The sequence below is a fragment of the Macaca nemestrina genome, chromosome 9 (genome assembly GCF_043159975.1).
Source record: "Macaca nemestrina isolate mMacNem1 chromosome 9, mMacNem.hap1, whole genome shotgun sequence".
Classification (NCBI taxonomy): domain Eukaryota; kingdom Metazoa; phylum Chordata; class Mammalia; order Primates; family Cercopithecidae; genus Macaca; species Macaca nemestrina.
This window is the reverse complement of record NC_092133.1, coordinates 133,230,571-133,257,674: the sequence shown is the minus strand read 5'-3', so window position 1 is coordinate 133,257,674 and position 27,104 is coordinate 133,230,571. Positions and strand designations below refer to the sequence as shown.

The window sequence follows — 27,104 nt, the reverse complement described above, 5'->3', positions numbered from 1 at the left end:
AATATATACATCAATATTAGCATAAGGTGGCAACCGTTCTGAATCTGGGCTTTACATTTCACAGTTAACATTATATCTTGTAGCTCACTTCCTATCAGTAAATACAGAGATGCCTCATTTTCTATAAAGACTGCATACAACTCCATTGTATGAATGTCCATACCTTTCCTTAAACCAGCATTCTCTTGATGGGCATTGAAGTTATTTTTCAATGTTATTACTATGATCATTATCGTCATCATTATTATTCATTATTGTGGAAATGGGTTTTTGGACTATGCTTAGACCTAACTCATTTCACCGTCCTGTGAATGTATCTGTAAGACAAATTTATAAAAGTTAAACTAATAGTTCAAAAAATATGGACACTTTCTTAAACGTGGACATTGCCGAATTGTCCCCACAAAGGTTTCATCAGTTGCACCGTCAGAAATTCAAACAAGTCCTTCTTTCCCTGCATTCTCATCAACGCTGCTTACAGGCTATGGTTCTGATCTCTGCTAGTCTGTGGAAGTAATATCTCAGTATGGTGTTTGTTTGCATTTCTCTTGTGTGGTATCTTTTTGGGTGTTTCCATTTCCAACTGTTTGTATCCATTGCTCATGTGCCTATTGGATTGTTGGTGTTTATATTGATTTATACAGATTTTTATGTTAAATGTAACTGACATGAGTTGCAAATATTTTTATAGTTTGTCATTGACTTTTTTATTTTGTCACTTTGTTGTCACATAGAAAATGAATATTTTTATGTGAATAAAATGTCTTTTAAATCTCCTGAGCTTTGTATCACCTTAGAAAGACCTTTTGTACTTTGAGATTATTGAGTATATCTGTTTATTATAGTATTTTAATGATTTTACTTTAACCTTAAAAAATAAGACCCTTCTACAATTTATATTCCTGTAATGAGTGAGGTACAGATATATTTTTTGTGATAATTATTATTTATAGAATCTTTTCAAATTAATGTATATTAAATCTTTGTTTTTATTTGGGTTTATGTCTAAATTTCTAACCTGTTGTAATTATATCCTGCCTATTCAACCACTGTAATTACTTATGTTAAATGATTATAGTTTTATTATATATTTTATTAAGTGTTAGAGCTTACTTGTTTCCAAGTAGTCTGCTTTCCTAGATTTTCCTGGAATTATTACTTTTACTTTACCATATGTGCTCTAGAATAAGCTTGTCTTGATACTTTGAGTTACATGAAATTTACAAATTCATTTAAGATTCTTAAATCTATATGATGCTATGTTTTTCTATCCATGAACATAGTACATTTTTTATTTCTTCAAGTTTTCTTTATTTATTCATGCTTTAAAATTTTCTTTATATATATTATGCATATATCTCATTAATCTTTTTCCTGGGTATATTCTAAATTGGGGATATGCCTAGAAATAGGTCCTTCTCTTCTATCACACCTTCATACTAATTGTTGGTTATATATATATGAAATTTATTTTGTATATTAATTTCCCACTAGGCATCTTACACCATTTTTAGTAGTGTTTCAGCTGATTCTCATGTTTTGCAAGTAGCTAACACATCAGTTGCAGATATGCCTTTATTTAAATTAGCTTATATACAGTGGGCAAATAAATATTGTATATATTTTTGGTGTACAATGCAATATTCCTTTGTATTTTGCTTTCTAATCAGAGTAAGCTAGGTTATGCAATAATGCTAAACATCCCCAAATTCTTAGAGGTTTAACACAATAGAAGTTCATTTCTTTTCTTTTTTTTTTTTTGAAATGGAGTCTAGTGACCGGGCGCGGTGGCTCACACCTGTAATCCCAGCACTTTGGGAGGCCGAAGTGGGCGGATCACGAGGTCAAGAGATGGAGACCATCCTGGCTAACGTGGTGAAACCCTGTCTCTACTAAAAAAATACAAAAATTAGCTGGGCGTGGTGGTGGGCACCTGTAGTCCCAGCTACTCGGGAGGCTGAGGCAGGAGAATCCGTTGAACCCGGGAGGCGGAGCTTGCAGTGAGCTGAGATCCAGCCACTGCACTCCAGCCTGGGCGACAGAGCGAGACTCCGTCTCCAAAAAAAAAAAAAAAGAGAGAGAAAAGAAATGGAGTCTCACTCTGTCGCCCAGGCTGGAGTGCAGTGGTGCGATCTCGGCTCACTGCAAGCTCCGCCTCCCAGGTTCAACCGATTCTCCTGTCTCAGCCTCCCGAGTAGCTGGGACTACAAGCACGTGCCACCATGCCTGGCTAATTTTTTGTATATTTAGTAGAGATGGGATCTCACCATGTTCACCATGATGGCCGGAAATTCATTTCTTATCAGCCAAAGTCTGCTGCGGGTCACGGTGATTCTGCGGGGCAGCGGTCCTCCCTGTGTTGGCTCAGCCCTCCAAGATACATGACCCATACAGCATAGACTCCCTGGAGGCCACACAGCAGAAGAGATGGACAGAGGGTGGCAAAACAGCAATTAAATCCCACAAGTGCTATGCATCACCTCTGCTTACATTTCATTTCTCAAAGCAAGTGACAGAGCCACCCTCAAACTCAAGGGGCAGGGACAGACAATTCTACTGCATCCCTGGAAGTAGGGATGATTCAGCCCATGACTGAGTTAGCACATCATTTGTCCAGTTGCCCCCTAAAAAATTAGCTCTTTAATTCATTTATTATCCTGTAAATTTTTAGCAACTTACATATAAACAATTTAAAAATCATCTCACTTCTTGGCAAAAAGAAATCCCTAATAAAGTCCAGTTCTCGAACATATCAGATAAATTGTTACAAGCCCACTTTCCTTTTTGTGTGGAAGGTTCCATGCACCAGTTTAGCAGTTATTTTTCTAGGAGGTCATTCCACTTTCTGATCATGTCTCATTGTGGGGTTACCTCCTTGAATTTCTCTTTCATGTTTTATGACTTTAGATTAATTCTACGCCTCTTGGATAGGGGGTGGCTATCTTTAATTAAGCCCCAAAGGTTATGTAAAATCTTTGGGTTTAAAAAATATGCGTAAAGGGGAAGGAATGTATGTAAATTCATGTATATAAATACATGTTTCTTTACTTTTTCCATCAGCGCTCCTCAAGTAACAACATCAGAAATAAGCATGTTCAAGTTGTCTCTAAATAATTAGCAGAATTTAAAATAATGGCTGTAAGGGAAGTGATCCTGCATGCCTATGAAAAGATTTTTAGGCATTATTTCAAATTCTCTCCAAAACAAGGTAGTCACTTAATTATTAAAGAGACACTGTTCCTGTGATCTCCAAATGCAATTTCCTTAGTGCTTGGTGTGGCAACTGTGATAATATAATTACTGACAACCCATGTTTTCTAAAGAATGCCTGTTACCCATTTACAAAAATCTTTCCTTCTTTCCCTGAACCTATTTGGTTCTATCTAAACAGAAATACATGCAATAAATATCATAAAGAAAAGATTATTGGGCAGAAATGAAATATATCAAATAACTTAAGGAATGAATTTTGAACTCTTCCAAAATGCCATTTTAATAGCCATGTAGTCAAAAGTTTTTATTTGAATTATTCCCTTCTGATCAATAATACATACACAAGAAATTATCTGTTTTAAAGAATTCTCTGCATGATCAAAACAATATGTAATTGCTACTTCATTTGACTTACTTTGTAACAAAGCTAATATTTGGCTTTTCAACCCACAATAAATACCTTCCTCTCTGTTCTCTTCTGATTGTGCCGTAATTAACGTGAGTTTAACTATATATGACAGCTATTTATTTAAAATACCTTCTGCTGCATGTATTAACATTTTTCTCCCTACTTGTAAAGTAGCCTGGAGTTCAGCAATAAAATCAGATTCACATTTCTGTTATGTTAATGCTCTGTGCTAGAGCAGAATATATCATTTCAGAAGAAGTCACTGAGCTACATCACAATAATTGTATGTTGACTGCATTGTGCAATTGAAATGGGGAAAATACTATGGAAATACACGGCATCTTCAATTTCCCCAGCCATCTCCAGGTACAAACATAGAAGTCATCCAGGTAGACTAGCAAGAATCCCTCCCATGCATGCCCTAATAGTCGGTTTCTCTCTAATTTCTGAGAACATGGAAATCCTTATCGCTTACCAGTTTTACCCTAACATCATGGAGTCAATAATGTAAGTATTTCCACTGTCAATGAGACCCTTCCATGTGAAGATGATCTGTAAGGGAGATTATGAAGGGGAGGGGTTCACCAAATTCTGGAAACCTAGAATTATGAGACATTTGCAAGTGTGATAATGAAGTTGTTAGGATTAACAGAAACAAAAACTATTTTCATATTAAGTTACAAGTTTTTAAATGTATCTCTTCCTAGGGATTATGTGAATGAAACACATAAATAAAATCAGCAAGCCAGATTTTCCAGCTAGAAAGTACTTTAGATATTTAGATTTTATGGTAATTATATATATGAGGGACCTTGAATTCAGAGAAATCTGATGGTCACACAGTTCTTCGGTGATTGTGCTTGCCTTAGTAACTAGTCTTCCAACCCAGCTAGACTTGTTTTCCATTACATCATGTGAGTAATTGATTCTGGTACATTATTAAGGGAGAGCAAAAGTGTTGGAGTAAAATCCCCAAATATTTTGCAATCTACATCCTGAAGAGATTTACTGTGTCCCCCACAAAACATACCTTAGTGTCCCAGACTCCCAGGCACAGAGACGTTCAGCTAAAAGCAACACATTTATCTAGTAACAAGATTAGAACTTGAACCTCCACCTCTCTAGACCCTCAGGTCACTGCAATTTGCTCTGCACTGTACTGTCTTCCTTAGCCTCCCAGGCAGAACGGCATCTTGCAGCCATCGTATTTGAGATTGTGCCTTGCTCAGAGGCAGGGGAAACTTTTCACATCGGCACTGGCTCCGGTAACAGGAGATGAGGAAAGAGTCGGGTAGCCAGCATTAAAAAATTAGAGAAATGATGCTTTTCAAACTCTGATACGTCATCACTTCCATACCTCAAAATGGGGAATTCCCAGCAAATGTGACTGTGCTAAAACCATATTCTTCCTTGGCAGGCACAGGATCCCACTGGTCACCTGAAAAATTCTGAACTCACCTTTCAATGGGACACTGGGTTGCAGGTGATTTGAACTTGCTGTAGGATCTGTGCTCTGCTCAAGTTCACATGAATTGAGCATTGTCAGCCCTGTTTGGTTCTTCTCATCAAAATCTAACTTGTTGCAGCTGCACTAAATTCCACATCCGAATAGGGTTTAAGTAGCATTTCTGAGGTCCTTAAAAACAAGCATTACATTTACAATGTTCAGTGATAGTTTAAAATTGTACTTCTTTAACAGAAGAAAAGAAAAATCATAAGGTTATTATATATGGATATATATCTCTCCTTGAGTTCAGTGGATGAATAGTTCATCAAAAAAGAATCTTAAGAAACACTCACTTCAGTTGGGGATACTGACGTGGACAAAGTGGAGCATCATTTCATATTGTGAACAACGCTGCCAGTGTCTCTTTGGCACAGGAAATAAAACAGTATCCACCATGCTGTCTTTTGTGTATATACATTAATGCCCCCAGGTGAGCATCCTTGACAATACTAAATGACATGGGTTTAAAAAAATTCATGAGTCCTTTTGGTTTCTGTATCCCAAGTTCTGCTGAAGTATCCTCAGCTTGCTCCAAGCTCATGCTTATCCTCACCAACAAACATGTCATTTATTAGTGAATTCCTACATGAACCCATTCATTCACTTATCCATCCATCCGTCCGTTCATTCATTCATTCATTCATGAACGGTGGGGAAATCATCACGTTGTGGGATAATCGGAGTGTGGAACTGTGAACTAGTGTCCATACAGTATCTACTGGAAGATCACAGCTCTCATGAATAAATGAGTTGCAGATTCTTTTTTTGAGACGTGAATGAAAAGGAAACATTGTAAAGAAACACCTGTGTGGAGACAAATCCTGTTGTCTAACTTATTTTGGAGGGCACCCCCTGGTAGCATGAAACATCTTGTTTTAGACGTGGGTGCTTACTAAAGGACGTGCTATTCTAAGTGTATAAGGAGCACAAGTCGTTAGCCACAGGTGCCTAAATCATGAAATCTGACTCAGGGCAAGGCCATAACTGTTGGCAAAGGACTTAAGTTTTCTACTCTTTTTAGACCAAAAGTCTTCTCCAAATGCAGAACTCTCTTCCAGACCATGAAGAGTGGATTCCTAGGTGGATTGAAATGAAATGTCAGTTTCCTATCAAACTTTTCCACCTCACCCTGACTGGCAAAGCAGAAATCTCATTCTAAAAGTCAATGAAACAGAGCTCCAGTAGATCCCCAGTCAGAGGAGCCCTGCACAGACCACATTTTCTGTTCAATCACTACCCAATTGTCATATTCGTTTAATTAATATTTCTTCCTCTGTGACTCAATGTTATTATTGGTTTTGTTCTTTCTTTAAAAAAAAAACCCAGAAGAGAGCTTTTAATATAAGATTCTGGCAACCACTTTATAATCATAAGAAAATAAAATATGTCCTAGAAATACGTGCAATTGTTCTGCATTGTGTGATTGGCATTGACATGGTGAAATTTTTTCTAAGTAATTAAATATCCTAAGTGTCTTGAGTATTTTTAATAGCTAGTATTATTGTCAGCTTATGGCTTATGGTGCTATCAATTATGACAAAAGAAACTATTTTCCAATCTGGATTATGCTGCAAACTGCACTGAAGCCCTTGAGATTTTCCTCTTTGAATATTAAAATAGTAGTTGCAATTTGCAGGACTTATGCCTCTTTGAAAATGTTTCTATCTTTTAAAATATTAAGTATAAGAATTAACAAGGAAATTTTATAAATGTTGGAGGAGATATCTGTCCTCACAAGGCACTGATGCAAATATTAAATTCATTTGTTTTAACCATCTCTACTTGGACTTTGTTCCAACTATACTTCCTAAATGACTTTGGAATAAGTAAATTTTAATTGCCCTGATATATATCTTTAAAATCCTTCAAAAACATTACTGAAATGATGAAAGAGCTCTGGGAAGTCCCTGATCAACATCTAATAACGTCTTTTTTATGTTTTGTGTGGGCTCTTATTGGGGCAGATAATTACCAAATTTTAAAATAATTCTGTTTTATTTTGGCAATTAATTTTCCAAGAATTACATTTCATTGTGATGCCCTGCCTGTCATCTTACCAAGCAAACAAGACTCACTAGGGACCGTCAATGAAAGAGAGACTGAAGGAGGAGATGCAATTCACATGGCCAGCACCATTCATTATTACTCTTTCTCTACATGCTATGCTCCAACCCACAGAAACAGTCTCCACTCCTGGAGGAGGTCACACCTTCTTGTCCTTGTGTGTCCCCTTGCTACCTGCAATGCCTTCCTCTAATACTACCTGTTGACAAAAGCTGGTACACGATTCAAGCTCCATTTCAAATGTCACCTCCTCCAAGAAGCCTTTCCCAATCCCTTAATGAATTCCCCTTTCATCAAGACTCTCAGTGTGCTACAACCAGTCCTACTTAACACTATTTTCTTTATGTCTTTAATTATGTATATATCTGTCTCACCAGTGATCTATTAAACACACCAAGGATGAAAACCCTGTCCTGTCTTTGCATCTGTGAGCCTCTAATAATGTTTTGACAAAATTGGATGTTGAGTAAAGACTTGGCTTCATTCAGTTTTGCAATGCCGTGAAAACATTATTCTCCTTCTCCTCTGCCTTTTTCATGCTGTTGTTCCTGCTGTCTGGGTTCCTTCCCCCAAGCACTACTCCCTCCTCTACTCAAATCTCTTAATCATGCATCAAGACTTTCCCAATTGTTATGCCCTCCTTGTGAGCCTTCTCCAATATCCTCTTTCCCCTCCTCCCACCACCAGGTGAGATGTGGGTCTTTGCTCTGCCCTTCCTTTGAAATCTTTATCTTCTTCAATAATGGTCTGATTCTCCAATGGTTTGTTGGCACAGTGGTCCTACTCTGTAGTCTTGTAAGTTTCTTGAGGACAGAAATCATTTCTTGTATCTCTGAATTTCTAAGACCAGCATGTAGGCACTCAGTAAATATTTGCTGGATGGAGGGATGGATGTTAAAATGAAATTTGACACCTAAATCTGTGCACCTTGTTAGCATTCTCATACTATTTTCAAAAAAGAACAAAGAAAAAATATTTCTGTGACTTAACGTGACAAAATCCTTGGTTTTATTTCTCGTCGTGCACAGCTCTTCATCACATGGCTGCACTGGCCCAGTTACGACAATGGATGCAAACTCCATTGGCCATCTTTGTTTCCCTCCACATTGCCTGTCACCTCATCTCATCTGCTTGGCTTTGAGGGCCGAAGAGATCCCTACTGGCTATAAGCCAGTGAAATGAGTATGTTAAACTCTCTTTAAGGAAGAAGAAAAGTTGACAAATCTCTGAACAGCATAACCTATGCTGTTGAGAACGTGTGGCATGTCAGTCAGTCCTATTTTACTGACCATTCTGGATGACTCTAAAATTTCATCAGCTTCCCACAGTCTGAACTTGTCAACAACAATAACCATATTTTTATTTAGAAGGCAGCACATGGTTGTGGGAATAATTATGGGTATGTACAGGCAAACCACGGTTTACATTCTGTGGCTCCACTTCCTAATGTAACCTTCAGCACTTGACTTAGTCTCTGCTTCTGTATCTGTAAAGTGGAAATCGCGCAGTACTTTGTCTGGCTGTGATCAGGAAGTAAACTTCATAATGTATCTCTTTACTTGGCAAGGTGTCTAGAATGTACTAAGTATTGTTTTTCTTCCCCTTATAGGTGTATTGCTACACAGGTTGTTTTGTTTTGTTTGTTTATATATTTATTTTGAGACGAGGTTTTGTTCTTCTTGTCCAGGCTGTTGCGATGGTGTGGTCTCTGCTCACTGCAATTTCCACCTCCTGGGTTCAAGTGATTCTCCTGTCTCAGCCTCCCGAGTAGTTGGGATTACAGGCACCCGCCACCACACCGAGATAATTTTTGTGTTTTTAGTAGAAACGGGGTTTCACCATGTTGGCCAGGCTGGTCTTGAACTCCTGACCTCAAGCAATCTGCCTGCCTCAGCCTCGTAAAGTGCTGGGATTACAGGCGTGATCCACTGTGCCCGGCCTACAGAGGTTTTAAAACAAATTTATCATTGATTAACTCAGTTTGCTCTTGTGTTTCTCATCCCACACCCCATCATGTTTACATTAAAAATGGACAAAAATAAACATGAAAATTCAACTGGGTAACTCTTAGATTGCATTAATTCCCCCTCCTTTTCCTCTCCATGCACTCTTCATCTTTTGCTATTATATCGTTCTTATGCTGAGTTTAGTAAGCTTCCAAACTAGATCATGGACCCTTGAGATGAAGGGCACTGCTTCTATTCCTGATTCTGAGTGCCTAGTGAGTGAAGACCTGGTGGAAGCTAATCAAGAAATGGATTCATTCATTCATTCAAAAAACAAGGCCATCCCGGGGGAAAGGAAGACAGGAAGCTTGCTGGATACAGCATGAAGAGCAGAAAGGGCCAGGTCCTTTTGCTTTTGCAAGAATATTTATAACAGTACCAAGACTGCTGGATTTTCTGTTATCTGAGGCAAATTCTTCCCCACTTTACACATTTATTGCCCGCCCAGTAGTTTGTCACTGGAGTGGTAAATCAAAAGGGATTCCAGACAGGTCATACCAACCATCATGCTCTCTCTGAATCACTTCTCCAGCAGAGTTCCAAAGCCAGGCTGGTTAGCTTAAAGTTCGTATTACCCAGCAGGCACAGAGTGTGGTATGGTCGCCTGCGTTAAATAGTGATGTCACAGCCTGACGAGGAGGATGTCTTTTTAGCAAGGAGCAAGAGGAAAAATAAAGCAACTCCGGAGAGAAAATGTTTATTGAAATGCAAATGAATCTTCCATGCATGTGCTTTAGCTCTTTTGAAACAGAAAATCTGTAAGAAGATAGCTGCATTTTCCTTGCCCCCTTCCCTCCTTGCTTATCTCTGCAAATGTTACAGGGCACTCATAATATGAAAATATGGAGGAATTTTGGAGAGAAAACACTTATTTTAAAAATGCATGCTTCCCCTAAAAATAGCAAAAGGAATGAATAGTAAAAGTTCCCAGAAGAGTACATTGACATTAGCTCAAAATGATTCTTTTTCCCAATGGATCTGTGGACAGCAGTGGGTGCAGGTGGAGCCCTGCCCGCTCCTTGGGTTGCACCAGCAGCCAGTGGTGGAGGCTGTGTGTTGATATCTGCAGGCCTGGCCTGCCATCTGACCCTGATGTTGCCACTCCACATGGATTGCCTCTCAGCTAGCCTCTTCTCAGAGAACAAGGACATTCCTCATCTGTGTCCATGGTAAACAGCAGTTGGGAGAATTGCAGCTGGCTCAGCCCTTTGAGTTCTGCAGATAAGAAAGTTCTGTTGAAATGTGAAATATTTTTAAATGTTTTAACCGTCACATGGCTACACTCCCCATCATGCTGAACAGAGCCAGGAGAGGACAAACACGCATTTAAACATTTTGCTGGAGTGAGCCCTTGGCAGGGTCAGGTTTCTGGCAATGATGTAGTTCTTGTAAAGGTAGTGATAGGGTTTGGCTGTGTCCCCACCCAAATCTCATCTTGAATTGTAGCTCCTATAACCCCCACATATCATGGGAGGGACCCAATGGGAGGTAGTTGAGTTATTGAGACATGTTTTTCTCAAGCTGTTCTCTTGGCAGTGAATGTGTCTCATGAGATCTTTATAAAGGGCAGTTCCCCTACACAGGCTCTCTTGCCTGCCGCCATGTAAGACATGGCTTTGCTCCACCTTTGCCTTCCACCATGATTGTGAGGCCTCTCCAGCCTTGTGGAACTGTGAGTCCGTTAAGTCTCTTTCCTTTCTAAATTACCCAGTCTCAGGTATATCCTTATAGCAGTGTGAGAATGGATTAATACAGGTAAATTTTTGAAAAGTTGGACCACAGAATTGTAAATATTTCCCAGGTTTAGATCTTATTATTTTGTCTAACACTCTTTCATTTACAATGGATGTTATCGAACAACATCTAAATATTGACCTCTATAGAGTTCCTTCTAGGTAAGAGGACAACAGGAGTTTCCTCTAAATCTACCCAGCCTTCTCCTCAACCTGAAAGTAAATGCCACTATTTTACTTTATGTCTTAACATAGCCTCTGAAAATTTTAAATTGTGTCAGTCTTAAGTGACAATTTCTTAACATCCATTTGCATGTTGAACCTTTGACACAGTTACAATTTAATGGGTTATAAATTGTAACCCATTAAATTAGTCAGTCAGAAATAATCTCTTTCTCCCCTGTCTTCCAAAAGTTAATTTCTTGGATGTTATCATAGCCCTAAGGTAAAAATGCAAGATTAAGGACATCATCCTATCCTGGATCCCGAGCACCCCCCCAAACCCTGACCTTGCCTTTGTTTTCTACCAGTTGACAAAAGAAGTTTACCTGTGGCTGAAAATATGAGGCTGCAGTTGAATCTTTCTTTACAAAATCATGTCGCCTGTCTGCTACCACGTGATAAATAGAATCTGTACTGCCTGACACTGGTGAACAATGGGTGAAATGGATATTAGAAAAATCTCATTTATCTTCTGCTTTATTTCTTGATAGGGGTCCTTGTCACTAGGACTATTGTGTGACCGGCTCTGGAAAGGGCATCTCATTAGTTTTTCTTATCAAGATAGCAAGGTCCTTTTAAACAGCAAAGCACTTACATTTTAGATTCAATTAGGAAACTGCATAGTGTGTGTTCTTCCGTGTGTGTGTGTGTGTGTGTTTGCGCGTGTGTGTGTGTGTGTTTGCACTTCAGAGCTTCTTCCTGGAGACAGAATAGTGTCAGCTCAATTCTTACAGGTCTAGTTTTTGCCATAGTTGAGCCCAGCAGCCACATCACAGTGAACCAAGCCCTGTGACTCAATATCCTCTGGCACAAAGGCAGGTGATAGACTCATCTTCGTCTGCTTCCATGATTTTGTCTGAGACAGGATCAGTCTGGGCGAGAAGCTGCCAGGCATCTGTGTAGCAAGGGATGTCCGTGGATCTCTTTTCTGAGGTGGTTTGCTTCAAAAATGAAACAAAAGCCCTATTTTCGCCCCACTCGTGTCTAAAGTGTCTGCCCCCACATCCTGGGCTTCCTTGCACACAGCAGGCTCTTCTGGCAAATGCACTTTGGAGAAGTTCACAGTTGCCACCCAGACAACTGGGAGAATGTCAGCAAATCAGCGGTAACTTAGAAAATGTCAGATGGGGTTCAACTTTTCCACATCATCTTGAAAATCTCAGTGACAGGCGGATGAAGTGGGACAACTATACGTCAGGGCACTGTGTGGAAAATTTCGCTGCTACAGTGAGAGAAAGCGCCTCTCTCCCGGCAGCTGTGAAAACAAACCAAAAACAAAAATATCCTGCCAGGGTTCTGAATGGTCTCCTGGGGATATTGGCCTCTTTTAAAAGAACATGGATGCTTTCAGGACAGTAGGGCGCCATGTAGCTTGCTTGTTCAGGGGAGATGAGATGCCGTCGGTTGGCAAGATTGAATCCCCCCCTTGTTGAGTTCTATGGAATCCCCTTTGTAGAATACACGTTTCAGGGAGAAGTATCCTTCACTTTTAGCGGTTGGCTGGGTTGTTGGCAATTCCGTACTCCACCCTGCTCACATAGACCAACCTTAAAAGAGAGCCACTGCTCATGATGTACTTTTAAACCCCTGTCGCTATTGTGATTAAGAAAGTATTGGTGGCTGGGCACAGGGACTCATGCCTGTAATCCCAGCACTTTGCGAGGCTGAGGTGGGAAGATCACTTGAGCCTAGAAGTTTGCGACCGGCCTTGGCAACATAGTAAGACCGAGTCTCTACCAAAAAATAGAAAAATTAGCCAGGTATGGTAGCACGCACCTGTAGTCCCAGCTACTCAGCAGGCTGAGGCAGGAAAATCACTTGAGCCCAGAAGTTCAAGGCTGCAGTGAGCCATCATTGCACCACTGCACTTCAGCCTAGGTGACAGAGCAAGACTTTGTCTCAAAAAAATAAACATAAAAAATAAATTCGCTTGGTTAGTGGATGGATGATAAGCTTCCAGAGTGCAGGGAGAGTGTCCTGTTCACCGAGTGTCCTGTTCACTGAGAGTGTCCTATCTCCTGTGCCTACAAAGTACCTCGTGGGGAACAGGCACTCAATAAGTTTCTTTTCATATTGACAAATGATTGAATGCAAATAAGATATTCCTGTCTAAAACCTGATTCCCTGCATAGAAGCAACTCCAGTTTGTGATTCTATGAAAGCACGACATAGGGTAACTGGTTCTGGTTTTGTGCCTGGCTGGCTGAGACTGACATCAGGATGCTAACTTCCTGTGGCCTCAGTTTACTCTGAAATGCTGAAGAGTATTAACTAAGACCTTTCCAGATGCCCTAATCCTAATATTTTGGGCTAGGACACTGGAGAACTTGACATCTCCTTCTCCATTGAAGTTTTCAGATAAGGTCTAATATGGGCAGATGCTAGGCAGTTACTAGGCATGTGTTGGTCTGTTTTTCCCCTATGAGACAGGGCATCTGAGATCATCTAAGTGCTCTGAGCACCTACAGATAAGAAGCTACAAAGAGTGGAGTGTGGAATGGGGATAGAAAGGAAGGTAGAAAACCATCAAAACCAAAGTTCACCTACTTCACAGTTTCCTCAAGGACCAATCAGTAAACATCCATGAACAATGGCAGAGTTATATGTCCGGGAAAAATGGAAATCAACAAATCCATTTCAATGAAAGCCGTGGCTAATTGATGCTCATCCACAAATCTCTCATTAAACATTAGTTCATCAATTGTCACATCCATCAAGCTTTGCTTGGTTTTTTGCACGTCATTTCTCAGCCCCTCACTTTGCCCCCTCACTGGTTAACCAAGTCTCATTCTGTTCCATTGCTACAACACTTGGTAGTGTTAAATATGATGGCAGTTACATCCACCTTCAGGCATAATTAAGAAATGGATTACATGTTTTGAAAATGACTGCAAAGATTTCTGAGGCTGGAATATTTATCCAAATCTAGTATTACTTCCTGAGTTTTGTTTCATGGAATATTTATGACAAGCTGTGAAGAAATACTGACCCAGGATGTTCTGACTAAGAACAGGTGCCACTGAGGTGCCACATCATTCTGTGGAACTTGCATGGCATTTTATTTGCCAGGAGCCTTTCTCTAATACTTCAGCTTGGCTTGGCACTAACTTTGTCAGCTCCACAATTTTGTGCTAAGAGTGAAGAAATGAAGCCCAGAAGGGTGAACAATGTGCCTCATGCTAAAAGATCTCTCCCTGCCCTTTGATGAGCATTGGACCACACAGCCTGGCCATGCCACTCCCCTGCAAGCCTACTCATTGGCATGAGTGGATGATGAACTGAAGGATACATTGCATTTCCTGCCATCTAATATCTCTGTGACATTATAAATAGGGTCACATACTCCTCCTTTCCTTGGACTTAATTCTGAATTCTGAGCATGATAACCAGGGTCTAAGTTAACTGCTCTGCCTTACATAACTCACAGCCTGGCCCTTGCCCCTGTCCTCCTGGTTCCCGTTTCCTTGACTCTCTTTATGTCAAATTCCTGTTTCCCCATTCCTCCTCCAGTCTCAACCCTACACCGGCTTCAGGACTTTGCTGAAGCATCGCCTGCTGTAAGAAAACTTTCTGATCCTTGCGATTTCCTGTCCTTTGAACCCACTGCCCACCTGTTCCACATGTGTGTATGCACACCCTCCCTGCCTTTACATAAAAGCCATTTTAGATTTGATCTCAACTCTCCCAGGTCTTTTTGACAAATGAAAGACAATTTGCAAATGCAAACATCAACGCAGATAACATATAGTCACCAAATTAAAGAGCCATTGTTCCACAGCCAAAGGGCAGCTCTTGCTTAATAAGAACTTAGATGATTTATCAATAAATGATGAGGACAGATCATTAAGAGCACCATTTGGACAGCACTCTGCATTTTATACGGTGCATCCGTGGACAGCACTTTTCAGACTTTTCCTTTGTGACGTGATGGAGCATAGCCCTGGGCCTTGGAGAAATAGTCCCCAACATCAGGCAAGCAAAAAATATTTTAAGTCTTGCTTTCTTTTAAAACTTTGTGTGTATTTTTGTCTTCCATGATAAACATCATCATTTACAGTTTTAAAATGTTTTAATGGGCTTACCACTAAATAAACCTGCTATTCCAAAAAGATTCCATGGGCCTGTCATTGCAGTTTAGAAAACACTAGTTTGCCATTTAACTGAATCCTAGTCACTGCTCTGTGAACTGCTTAGGACCAATCCATCGTTATGGTATCAAGATACCTGCATCTTGATCCACTTCCTTCAGACACTGAATTAGTGATGGGGTTAGGATTCAGCTACGGGTGTGTTTAACTCCAAACTTCATGTACACATTTTTTTACCCTTCAAGAAATTTCCAGCTGTGCTATCCTCAGGATATATGAAAGTATAAGATTTTATCTACTACCCACCACCTTACAGCAATGTAAAGCAAAAACCCACTGCCCAGGCACAGTAGCACCTCATCCCCATGTTGACTTCATCTACCTGAAGCCCAGGACTCAGCTCTTGGATGTGGCCTCTTCTATATCAACCTCTAGCATCCATCCTAAAAACCCCAGGGAACCTATATCAGTATCCCTAGATAGTCATAAACCTAGCTCCCTGAAGCACTTCCTTTCATCATATGTCTGTCTGTCTTTAGCAGGCTGTAAAGTCCTCGAAGTAGAAGATCATCTTTGATACATCCCAGTCCATATGCCAGACTCAGCTCAGCGTCTGGTATCAAAAATACTCTTTCATACATACTTATCACTCACTGGTTTCCTAAAAGTGGACAGGAAGGGTTGCAGTAGATAAAAGAAAGTACAATTTCCCCATCAGACAAAGCGAAAGAATAACAGCAACAACTATTACATGGCATCACATTGAACCGTGTGAGTTTATAGCCTTTCCTCTCGGCTCTATGCCAAGATAGATCGTGTTCTGGAAGCAATGGTCTGTAGCTTAAATGGGTCAGGTGTATATTTTGATTTTCTCTTACTGCTTGTTGAAGAATATTTTACGGTTTGGTAATTTTGTTTCTTGATATCCAAGATGATTGACTGTGGTACCCAGCAGCCCAAAGGAAGACATCCTTAAATGTCATAATTATCCCCAAATATTAGAGCAAGCTTACTTGAAATTTGATCTTCTCAAAAGTATTACTATAGCTGCATTCCATTGGGTTCAATAAGTGAAATGACGGGGAGGGGCACATCGTTTACAGACCATGCTGTTGGCTATTACTGCTCTTCTCCCCTCCTGAGAGCCACTGCATTGAAATGTTATGTGTTGCTCACCTTTCCTTATGATATATTGTAACTTCACAAGGCTGAAGATTTCAGTCCTGGATTTTCAGCTGCTAGAAGAAAACTGATTTCCCATCTATTCCCTTTTGAAACAGGTACTGTGTCTAAAGAAACCATTATCCTCTCATTTTTTCATGCTGGTGAAAGTCGTGATTCTCATAGATTACCCAGCAGACATTTACATACTCTTCGTAGCCAGAAATGGTATGGTTTTTGTTATCTAAACGATCTAATAAAGAAAAGGCAACTACACTTTCTGAATGCGTTTGCCTTGACCATCTCAGGGTAAAAACATAGGTCTGTTATTCTGTTGCAGAGGTCAGAAGTGGTGCTTAGATAGTGGGCTATGTTTTCTTTTTTATATATACGCAGGTCAATATTAACAAACTCAGGTCAACATTACCATACTCAGGTCAGTATTACAATACTCAAGTTAATATTGCCAACTGTTTCCTCTGGGGAAAAAAAAAATGGGTTGGATCATTCCCAAAACTGTTGTTATATGTTTTACACACAGATATATCTTAGGGATACATCTCATAGAAAGGGATGTGGTACCAGAAACAACACAGCTTATCTTAGACAACGGCTTAAATTCACTGACATTACCTCTGTGTCACAGTAGACTTGCACAGTAGATTTTAAGTTGAATCTGGAGGTGTAACGATTCCCTCATGCATCTAGAAGAGGCAAGTGAATTCCCATGACCCCAGATATCTCTGGAGTTCCCAAAATACGGGTTCCTTGAGACAGATGTCCCAACACTGTGGAAGGATGCACGTGCAATGTAGGTAGACTGAAAACATCCAATTGTGCCCACTTGCTTTCGAGGACAGAGTGATGCCTGAGAGGCTGCATTCGGATTCCCCTGGAGTGCGACTGTTCCTCTGCTCACTTCTGCCACCTTCACATCGATATCTGCAGGGGAATGATTTCAGTGGCCATTTAGATCAATTCCCGAGAGAGCGCAGCCAAGATATCCACCCGCCATAATCTGCTCATTCTGTATGGACTGACTAGGGCTTTGCTCCAGGAATGCCAATCACATTGCAACCACCAGAAAACGTTCAGACTATCTGATGCTCCGTGAATGCCGGTCTCACATCCGGGGAATGATAGAGGACAGGGCAAAGTTCGACCTGTCCCTTTGTAGTATTTCATTACAGCCCCATTTGAGACAATCGAGGAAAATTAAAAAGAAAAAGAAAACAAAGCAGAACAAAAAGGCCCCAGTTGAAAGTATCATGAGGCTTGACTTGGATAGAAATGGCATGCAAAGCATAAGACATCTTAATAAAAGAATCAAAGTTATTTCAATGAAGCACATTTTAACTTTTGTTCTTCATCTTGCTTCCAAAGTAGTAAATCTTCCCATTTTACTTAACATGTTAGTTAAAAAATATTTTCCATAATTTTTCATAAAATTAAAGATATGCATACTCTATAACCCAGAAATTCCAATTCTGTATTTAGAGAGACCCATGTAAAAGTATATATCTTGAATTATTTATAAGAGCAAAAAAAGGAAACAGCCTAAACATTTATTAATAAGAGAATGAATTTTTCACAAAATGAAATAATACACAGCATGAAAAAATGAAATAGCACCACAATGAGATCCAACTTCATACTCTCTAGGATGGCTATCATGAAAAAGACAGAAAATAAGAAATGTGTGCAAGAATGTGGGGAAGATAGAACTGTCATACATTGCTTATTAAAAAAAAGTAAAATGATCCAACCACTTTGGAAAAAGTTTTGGCATTCCTCAAAATATTTAACACAGAGTCACCATCTGACCCAGCCAGTCCACTCCTAAGTATATACCTAAGAGAAATGAAAACATGTGTCCACACAAAATAACTTATACATGAATGTTAATAGCAGCATTGTTCATAATGGCCAGCAAGTGGAAACCATCCAAATATTCATCAGTGGATGAATGGATAGATTAAATGTTATGTATTCATATGGCAGAATATTATTCAGCGGATTGATAGAGGCTACAGCATGGTTGAACCTTGAAAAAACTTGGTTAAGTTAAAGAAGAAGTCAGACACAAAAGGCCAGATAATGCATATGGCCATTTATTTGAAATGTTCTCAATACACATACGACACAGACAAAAAGTGGATGAGTGGCTGGTTGCTTATGATTTGCTGGAGGAAAGGCACAATGAGAGTAATTGTTGCTGGGTACCTGTTTTCTTTTTGGGAGTAATGAAGATGTTCTAAAATTAAATTGTGGTGATGGCTGTGTAACCTTATGCATACAGTAAAAGTATATATTTTTAAAAGTATATATATATTTTTGCCATTAAAAGTAATGGCAAAAGCCATGATTGCTTTTGCACCAATCCAATACTTTAAATGGGTGAATTATATGGTACATGGAATGTATCTCAATAAAGCTTTTTTTAAGTTACAAAATAACAAAATGAAGTAGAGGCAAAGTTAGCAACATGACTAATTCCCACAACATAATGTTGAATAAGAAAAAAAGAATATATGTAATATGAATTCAATTATATAAAGTTTAAGTATATACCAAACAATACTACACATGCATTAAGGATCTACATACATATATATTAAGGATCTACATACATACCTTATTAAGGATCTACATACATATGTTATTAAGGAGGGGCCCAAGGATATGGGAAGGAGAGTATACTCCAGGACCATCCCACAGGGTTTTCCATTATATTCGTGATATTTTATTTCTTAAGTTCAGTTAGGGATACAAGACGTTCATTATAATATGCTTTATGTCTTTTTAATATGTTGAGCTATTTCATAATCAAATAATAATCACCAAGAAGTACATGTATCCAGAAGGATCTGTTGAATTTTATTAAGGCTTGCTTTGCCCTGTTATTAACTTTTACTTTTATTCAGGTTTATGCCGAGTTGTAAAATGAAAGAAAAGTTACAGGTTCTATGATTTTTGGTTGCAACCTTAACATCCCTCTATAAAACAGAGGAAAGTAGCAAACATAATTCCACACTTGGCCCATAAAACATCAAAGCTTGAAGCTATTGTCACTACTCCCCTGTTGAGAATGGTTACTTAAAAATTCCTGTCTGATGCAGTCTTTTCTAAAATCCAAATATCGAGTCTTAAAAAAACCCTAATACATTGGTTAGCTTGTGGACCATTAGGATTATTGTGGTCCCTTCTTGCCCATTTATTTGTCCCAGTCCCCTGCTGTTCACGGCCTTGCGAGTGTTGAAATATTTGTTCTGTCTTAAACTGTCATATAATCACTTCATCATTTCTGTTCTAACCACATTTCCACTTTTGTAGATTACCTTACATTTCATATCTGAAATCCAGAGATAATATTGACACTTTTATGGATATTATCATCCATTAAGCAATGTAATGAGTATGCTTTGTCTACATTAAGATAAGTCAACATAAATCTATACATGCTGGATCTAAAACCAGATCTGCAGAATTTCTAAACAACCTCCTGCATCCATCTTCTAGGAAACCAAAATCTTGGCCAATTTGCTAACTTTTATAAACGTGTTTTATCATCAAAGTATTTTAAGCCTGTTTTTCTGCACATTTTTCCTAATTTTCTGGCATATAGAAAGACATCTTCTTTACCTAATAAAATACATTCTATATTGTTAAACTGAATGTGTGAGTCTGTTCTATGTAGCTCTTGTCTCTTCTTTTTTGAGTCAAGTATTTAACATTTTAATTGGCCTGATAGAATTTGATCTTCACGGTCTTGGTGGTTATTATCTGGAATTTATCTTCTAGGACTGTGGACATCTTGCCTGGATAACACAGAGAAAATGCCTAGGTCTTTTTGAGAATTACGGAAACTCCAAGTGTGACAAAAGAGCTTTCTCTTTGGTGTGAAGGGCATTTGTCACCACTTACCCAGGGTTGAGCTCATAAACAGATCTGCATACCTGGAGTAGTTAAAATAATAAATGTTCACCAGAAAAATGTTTCATAATTGTTTGACTTCTGATTATTGGAAGAATCAAACAGAAGCTACCTAGGCCCTTGTAGAAATGCTGTTCAAATTACTTTATATAATACTAGTGACCTCAAAAGCCTGATAATAATGGTTTTTGCTCCTTCGTTTTTCTTGATCCAACTAATCCCTCAATTTCATAAAGAAACAGGAGCATAAAGAAATCGTGACCTGTATACAAATAATTTGTCACTGTTTCCATAATGAGGGAATCTTCTTCCAATAAGGTTAGTCAGTGAATTGTTTGCTCTTTAATAAAATATTTATGTTATCAAGTCTAAAATGCCCTCAGTATTGCAATATTTAAAGGAATTTCTAAGTGAGTAATTGCCAGTGAGTGCCATGTAGGTTATTTTCCTTTAGCAATTACCTATTCTGTCAAAACTCTCTGAAAGCAAGAATCTCATGCTTCTCCCTCCCCTCCTCATCTTCTTGCTTCAAATCTCTTCTCTCATTATGGTGACAGAGGATGGAATCCATCTTGGGCATTGGTGAATTTTCTAGTTCATACCTTACCTGTCCTATTGCAATGGCGTCCAAGGTTCTCTGGCCTCACCTCCATTTCCCAGACCCTTCAAACCACGCTGCCTACCCTAAGCAGAATTGAATTCCAGATGCACAGATCTCAGGTTGTCAGCATGAGGACCCTTTAGTACCTTTGGTTCCAGCTCCCTTAGTGACAGGCAAGGCATTTCCCCAGCCCTACCTGGCCTCTCCTTCATTCAATAACTGTACCCTTCAGCTACTCAGATCCACCAGAGTGGCTTCAAGATAATACATATATATATTCTGGGTTTTGTTTTTGTTTTTGTTTGCATATGCTATTTTTTTTGGTGGGGGAGAGGGGATTCCTTTTTTTTTTTTTTTTTAGGTGGGAACTGAACAATGAGATCACTTGGACTCAGGAAGGGGAACACCACACACCGGGGCCTATCATGGGGAGGGGGGAGGGGGGAGGGATTGCATTGGGAGTTATACCTGATGTAAATGACGAGTTGATGGGTGCAGCACACCAACATGGCACAAATATACATATGTAACAAACCTGCACGTTATGCACATGTACCCTACAACTTAAAGTATAATAATAATAAATAAATTAAAAAAAAAAAAGAAATGGGATCTCACAATTTTGCCAAGTCTGGTCTTGAACTCCTGGTCTCAAGTGATCCTCCCTCCTGAGCCTCCTGAGCCGCTGGGATTACAGGCATGCCATCACACCTGGCTTACATTCTGTTGTAGGCTGAATTATGCTCCCTCCCCCAAAAATGTTCATATCTAATCCCCAGAACTTGGAATGCATTACTCTCCATGTTAAAAGAGACTTAGCAGGGTTGATTAAGAATCTTGAGACAGGGAGATTTTCTGGGATTATCCATGTGCCCTCACTGTGATCACAGGGTTGTTGAGAGAGGCACAAGGGTCAGAGAGAGAGAGGTGGTGTGATGACAAAAGCAGAGAGTAAGTAGGAAATGTGACAGTAGAAGTCTGAGACAGCCGAATATGCTGCTGGCTTTGAAGACAGAGGAAGGGGCCATGAGCCAAGGAAGCCAGGCAACCTCTAGAAGCAGGAAATGGCAATAAAATGGAATATACCTTTAATTCCCCCAAATGAATTTCATCAGGAACCTTTTCTTGCTATTAAATTAGGTGGCTAATTGATAAACTGTTCATGGATGATCATGACTTAAATATGTCACCTTTCACAGATACAATAATAACAACAGTAGCTATGTATGATGTCATAGCAACATTGCAAGGTATGTTTTATCCCAGATTAGAAATAGCAAAGTAGAGGCACAAAAAGGATAAGCAAATTGCCCGAGTGAAAGTGTGTGTTGGAGCAAAGGTCTTCATTTTGGTTTACCTAAGTCTAGAGTGTTCGTCTTTCAGCAAAACCATGCTGTCTCTGTGGCTTACTGATGCTGTGGGTGTTTATTCCAACCACCACTTCCTTTAGGAAGCTTTTCCCAGCACCCCCAGATGGATTTCTTCCCCTGCTCCATTCAGCAGCTGCTGTGCCCAGTACAGCACTTCTGTTAGGCACTCCCAGTATTTTATTGCTGTAATAGTTACAACCAATTCCTTCACCTCATTCTTCAAGGCTGAGACAGCATTTATTTTTTCTTTATATTCCCTAGCCTCTAATTCAGTACCTGCAATGCCATAAGCAGACTAAAATGTGTGCTAGAAGAAAAATGAATGATAGAACGTTTTACGTTTTTGCAAAGTGTCATCCAAAAGCATGACCTATATGACATTCATTTTATAAAGGAACCTGGAGAGTCAACAATCTTTCTCTATCCCTTTCTCTAATCCAAAGTAAACTTAAAGTAAATTGAACCCAAATGGAAAAGTCTACAGAACGAACACGCAGGGAGGCTAACATATTGCCACTAGTCACTGTCATCTGTGTCTGGGACTCTGAGAAAACTTAGTCATAGTCCCTGTTCAACACAAGTGTGTGATCAAAATAAACAAAACTCAGAAAAAGATATTTTTTTACGTCTGCTTTTTTAAAATTAAGGTATAATTTACATACAGTGAGATGATCAGATTTTAAATGTGTTCTTCAATAAGTTCTGATGAATGCAAATCAAGACAGAATATTTCTCGAGTCCCAGAAACTCCTTCCTGCCCCTTTCCAGCCATTTCCACATCCTCTTGCAAAGTAATCACTGATTTGATTTTTATCACCGTGGATTACTCGTCTATGGTAGACTTTCATTTAAATTGAATCATATAGTGTCTCCTTTTTGCATCTGGTCTCTCTCAGCGAGATGTCATTGAGATTCAACTATGGTTGCATGTATTCATAGCTCATGCTTTTTATTGCTGAGTTGGATTTGGTTTTATAAACACACCACAGTTTATGTTTACATTCTTCCGCTGATAGACACATCTACGTGGTTTCCAGGTTCTGGCTTGTATGAATAAAGGTGCTATGAACATTCTTGTCCAAGGCCTTTTGAGGATATATGTCCAAGGCCTTTTGAGTTCATTTATCTTGGATGATATATGCCTAGGAGTGGAATTGCTGGCAAATGTCATAAACACCTGTCTGCATTTTTAACAGATGAGGTATATACTTTTAAATTTTCAAATGTTAAATAGATATATAAGTGATGATAACTGTACTGTGAAAGTTAGAATGTCATCATAGTAGATTTAGTTACCACGTTTCTAGGGTCAAGTTCCCTTGAAGCAGAGGCTGAGACATGAATTCTTATGCAAGCAGTGAATTGAGGGAGTGCCCCAGCAGGAACATGTTAGGCAGAAAGGGAAGCAAGTAAAGCAAGGAATAGTTATGTAAAGATGTGGTTTCAGGTGAATTTCAGCTTCATTCTCATCCCACAGAAAGTTCTAGAGCATCTCATCTCAGGTAAGAGATCCAGGCCTTTGTATCTAAACATCAGTCAATCATTTGTTGAGGATAGCCCTGCTCCAGGGCTGTGGGGTTCGCAAGTAAGAAGTAACCTCCCAGGTACCTCTGAGATGAGGAGGCTCCTGGAGACTTGGGGGTGGAAGTCTAGGGAAAGTCCCTGGAGAGGAGAACAGCTGTGAGCCATTAACAGCCAGCACGCAGCACAAGGTACATGGGAGCATTCGCTTGGTAAAAGGGTCTGAGTGGCCTCCAACCACGTCCACTGTACCAGCTCAGCCACTAGGAGACATAAATTCTCTTCATATCACAATTTACCTGCATATGTCCAAGGTAGAACAATCCCTGCAAAGAAACGCACTCAGACTTCACGCGTAAAGTTTCACCCTTCAGGGCCCAGATCCAGTGACTCCAGTAGACAGTTAGATATTTGCCCAGGCTTAAGATAAGACTAAAACTTGCATGACTTCTCAGTAAAGTTAAAAACCCAGCAGTAGCTGCCACCATTGAACGTCTGCCCAGTGACTCTGCACCGCAGAGACAATGCAAGCTGAGATCCTCCAGCACTGACCTGGTTCCCTGTAATGGTTTCTCACCCTGTATCCTGGCATGTCAGTCACTACTGAATACAGAGATTTGCAGGCATGGTAGGCAGATGAGGAATTTATGTGCCTAATGAGTCTCATTTTGTAGTAAAACTGATCCCCTTCTCCATGACCCTGGTCTTTGGAGCAAGCAATGTCTTTTTTTGAGGAACATTTTAATGCTAAATTGACACACACACACAAAAAAAATGCAGACAGACCAGCAATGGTGAAGGGAGAAATAGGCAAGAGCCTTGGAATCTACCAGATGATCTTTTGACATAGCAGCTTTGCTTTCTGATGTGTTAATTGGAGAGCATATTAACCACTTGCCGAAAAAGAGAAGTGTCACTACAACATCAAATGCTTCCATGGCAACTCAATGTCAAGATGTTTTTCCATGACCCCCGCAGCACTTGGCACGAACAAAGCCCCATTCCAGCTTCTTGGTCTGAACTCCACTGTTCTGAAGGGTCTTATTCACAGCAGTACAAGGAGCTATTGTTCCACTTCTAAGAAATAAGATGGTGGTGGAATGGAGAGCTGTTATTGCAAACTCATCATAGTTTATTATTTCCATCAAAGGAAGAGAGGAAGTCCTCAGGCAGGCTTAGCTGAAATATTACAGGGGCTAAGAGGTGAACGTGAAAAACCTTTCATTTTAAGCGTGCAGCAGCTGCTGTGTACACTCAAAATATTGTGAGGAGGAACTTGCCCAAGAACAACCATGAAATTGAGCAACATTTATTAATCTCTGGTTATTTCTCTGTGGTTGTTCAGAAGCAAGCCGCTACAAGTTAATATTTAGGATCATTCAAGGGGAATCACCTCGTAAGTTGCGGTTCCTCCCTAGTTTCCCCCAAAGAATAAAAGCACAAGAAAAATCCAGGGTATTCATACACCGATAGAGAACGAGTTTCAAGAACTCTTCACTCGTTAAATTTTGACCATTCTCAAACTACTATGGCATTGATTTTGGCTATAAAAGCTATTCAATCCATTTGAAAACAGGTTCAAAGAATGTTAATGTCAGTAGCTAAACTAAGGTGAAAACAGGGAGAAATACTGAAAGTTCACTATTTCTCACATAATGCTCAGAAAAGAGAGTAAAACTGTTTGTGGATGCTGGAAAATACAGGGTAAGATGATAAGAAATGCTTCCGGTGGCTGACCCATTGAAAAACGTGTTAAGGCTGATTTTTTGTTTATAGTTATTTATCACTGGTATCAGGCTTTCATATCCCTGGCCCTGAATATCCACCCATTCCCTGCAAGATGAATCACAGCATGCAACAGAAATATTATTACATTTCTGACTCAACAGTAGCCACATGTTATGTAATTAAAGCCCAGATAGATTCTTCAGTGTGTCATCGTCAGTTTACTACCGGTAGTTAACCTATTGCAACAAAAGAAATCCATTTTGTTGTAAGTGACATTTTGAAAGAGAAATTGACTTTGAAAACAGATTTATTTAGCCTGCTAGAGCTTATCTTCAAGAACTTTGAACTCCCAAAACAAATTAGTTTAAGAATATAAACCACGGAGGATAGATGCATGTTAACATCCTCAGAGTCAAAAAACTATAAGCCTCTTCAAAACCTGGGTGAAAGATAGGTAGGCAAAAAACACAAAAATACAGTTTTGGTGGTTCTGGCACATCATAAGCTGAAGCTAGATTTTTTCAGCAACTAAAAATAATGGGCATATCAATGTAATAATGGTTACCACAACATTTATCTCTTCAGAATAATGTGGGATGATGCAAGAAGCAAAACCACTACTCAGTTCAAATATTCTTTGTATCATTCCTTTACCGCAACCAGTTCAGGGCTCCAGTTCTTAAAAATGAATATAGAAATATAAACACAAAGTGATATTTTTAGAAACCTCTGTGTGGAAAGATTAATGATGATAGAGGTGTTTTCACCTGGAAAAGTGAAGCTAGAAAAATGCCCTCCTAACCACCCTTGGATATTTGAAGCACTATCACAAAGAAGACACCACGTGAATTTCCTGTATACTTGCAAAGAAACAAACAAAAGATAAAATGTGAAAGTAGAGTTTGGGTAGAAATTATGCATATACTTTTTAATTTCAACGACTAGGGTGGGCTATCAAGGAAGAGGGTGGGATCCTAGAGATCTTTAAAAATGGGTAGGTCGAAATCAAGCTGGATAGAAAACCATTTGAATCATCTTCCTTCAGTTCTGCTAAACATACAAAAAAAATCTAAGAGAGTTTTTGTATTTGCCTTTACATTAGTAGCCCTGGTGTGTGGTTTAGGGGAATCTATCTTTGTGGGCAGATCTTCCACTTCCATTCCTTTTCCTCACAAAGACAGAAATGGGAAGTTTAAAAGATTACTGAAATAGTTAAGACATTTTTGCAATCGCAGAGAGAGATTCACATTTACTGTTCGAACGAAAATTATCATTGCAACGAATCAAATATAACCAAGAAAAATAACAATACCAACAAATGAAGGCAGTGTGAAGCCACTCAACACTGTGCTACTGGATTAATCATATTGCTCTTTGAGAATGTAAAGCTTTTAATCATGTAGTGTTGCCTTCTTTGGTTTAAAAGTCGTGGGCACTTTACAGGTCTATTTGGACCCCAGAGCCCCTTCATTGTTCACTAAGTACAATGAAAACCAGTTGAGAATAAAGAAGAAAAATTAATGTCAAACTGAATAAAGGAGCTGAAAA

At 39.3% G+C, this 27,104-nt stretch overlaps 2 long non-coding RNA genes across 2 annotated transcripts in view; both read right to left on the bottom strand.

Moving 5' to 3' along the window:
• Positions 1 to 239: 239 nt before the first annotated feature.
• LOC139356026 (uncharacterized) lies at positions 240 to 17,152 on the bottom strand. Its single transcript, XR_011607397.1, has 3 exons — positions 17,037 to 17,152; positions 5,081 to 5,258; positions 240 to 317 (listed from the first exon to the last, which is right to left on the bottom strand). It is a non-coding gene; the product is annotated as an uncharacterized lncRNA (long non-coding RNA).
• A 114-nt stretch (positions 17,153 to 17,266) lies between these two features.
• The window catches only part of LOC105490599 (uncharacterized), an 82,120-nt gene continuing 72,282 nt past the window's right edge, over positions 17,267 to 27,104 (bottom strand). Inside the window, exon 3 of the long non-coding RNA XR_011607394.1 lies at positions 17,267 to 17,345. This is a non-coding gene — a long non-coding RNA (uncharacterized lncRNA). The remainder of the gene's footprint in view (positions 17,346 to 27,104) is intronic.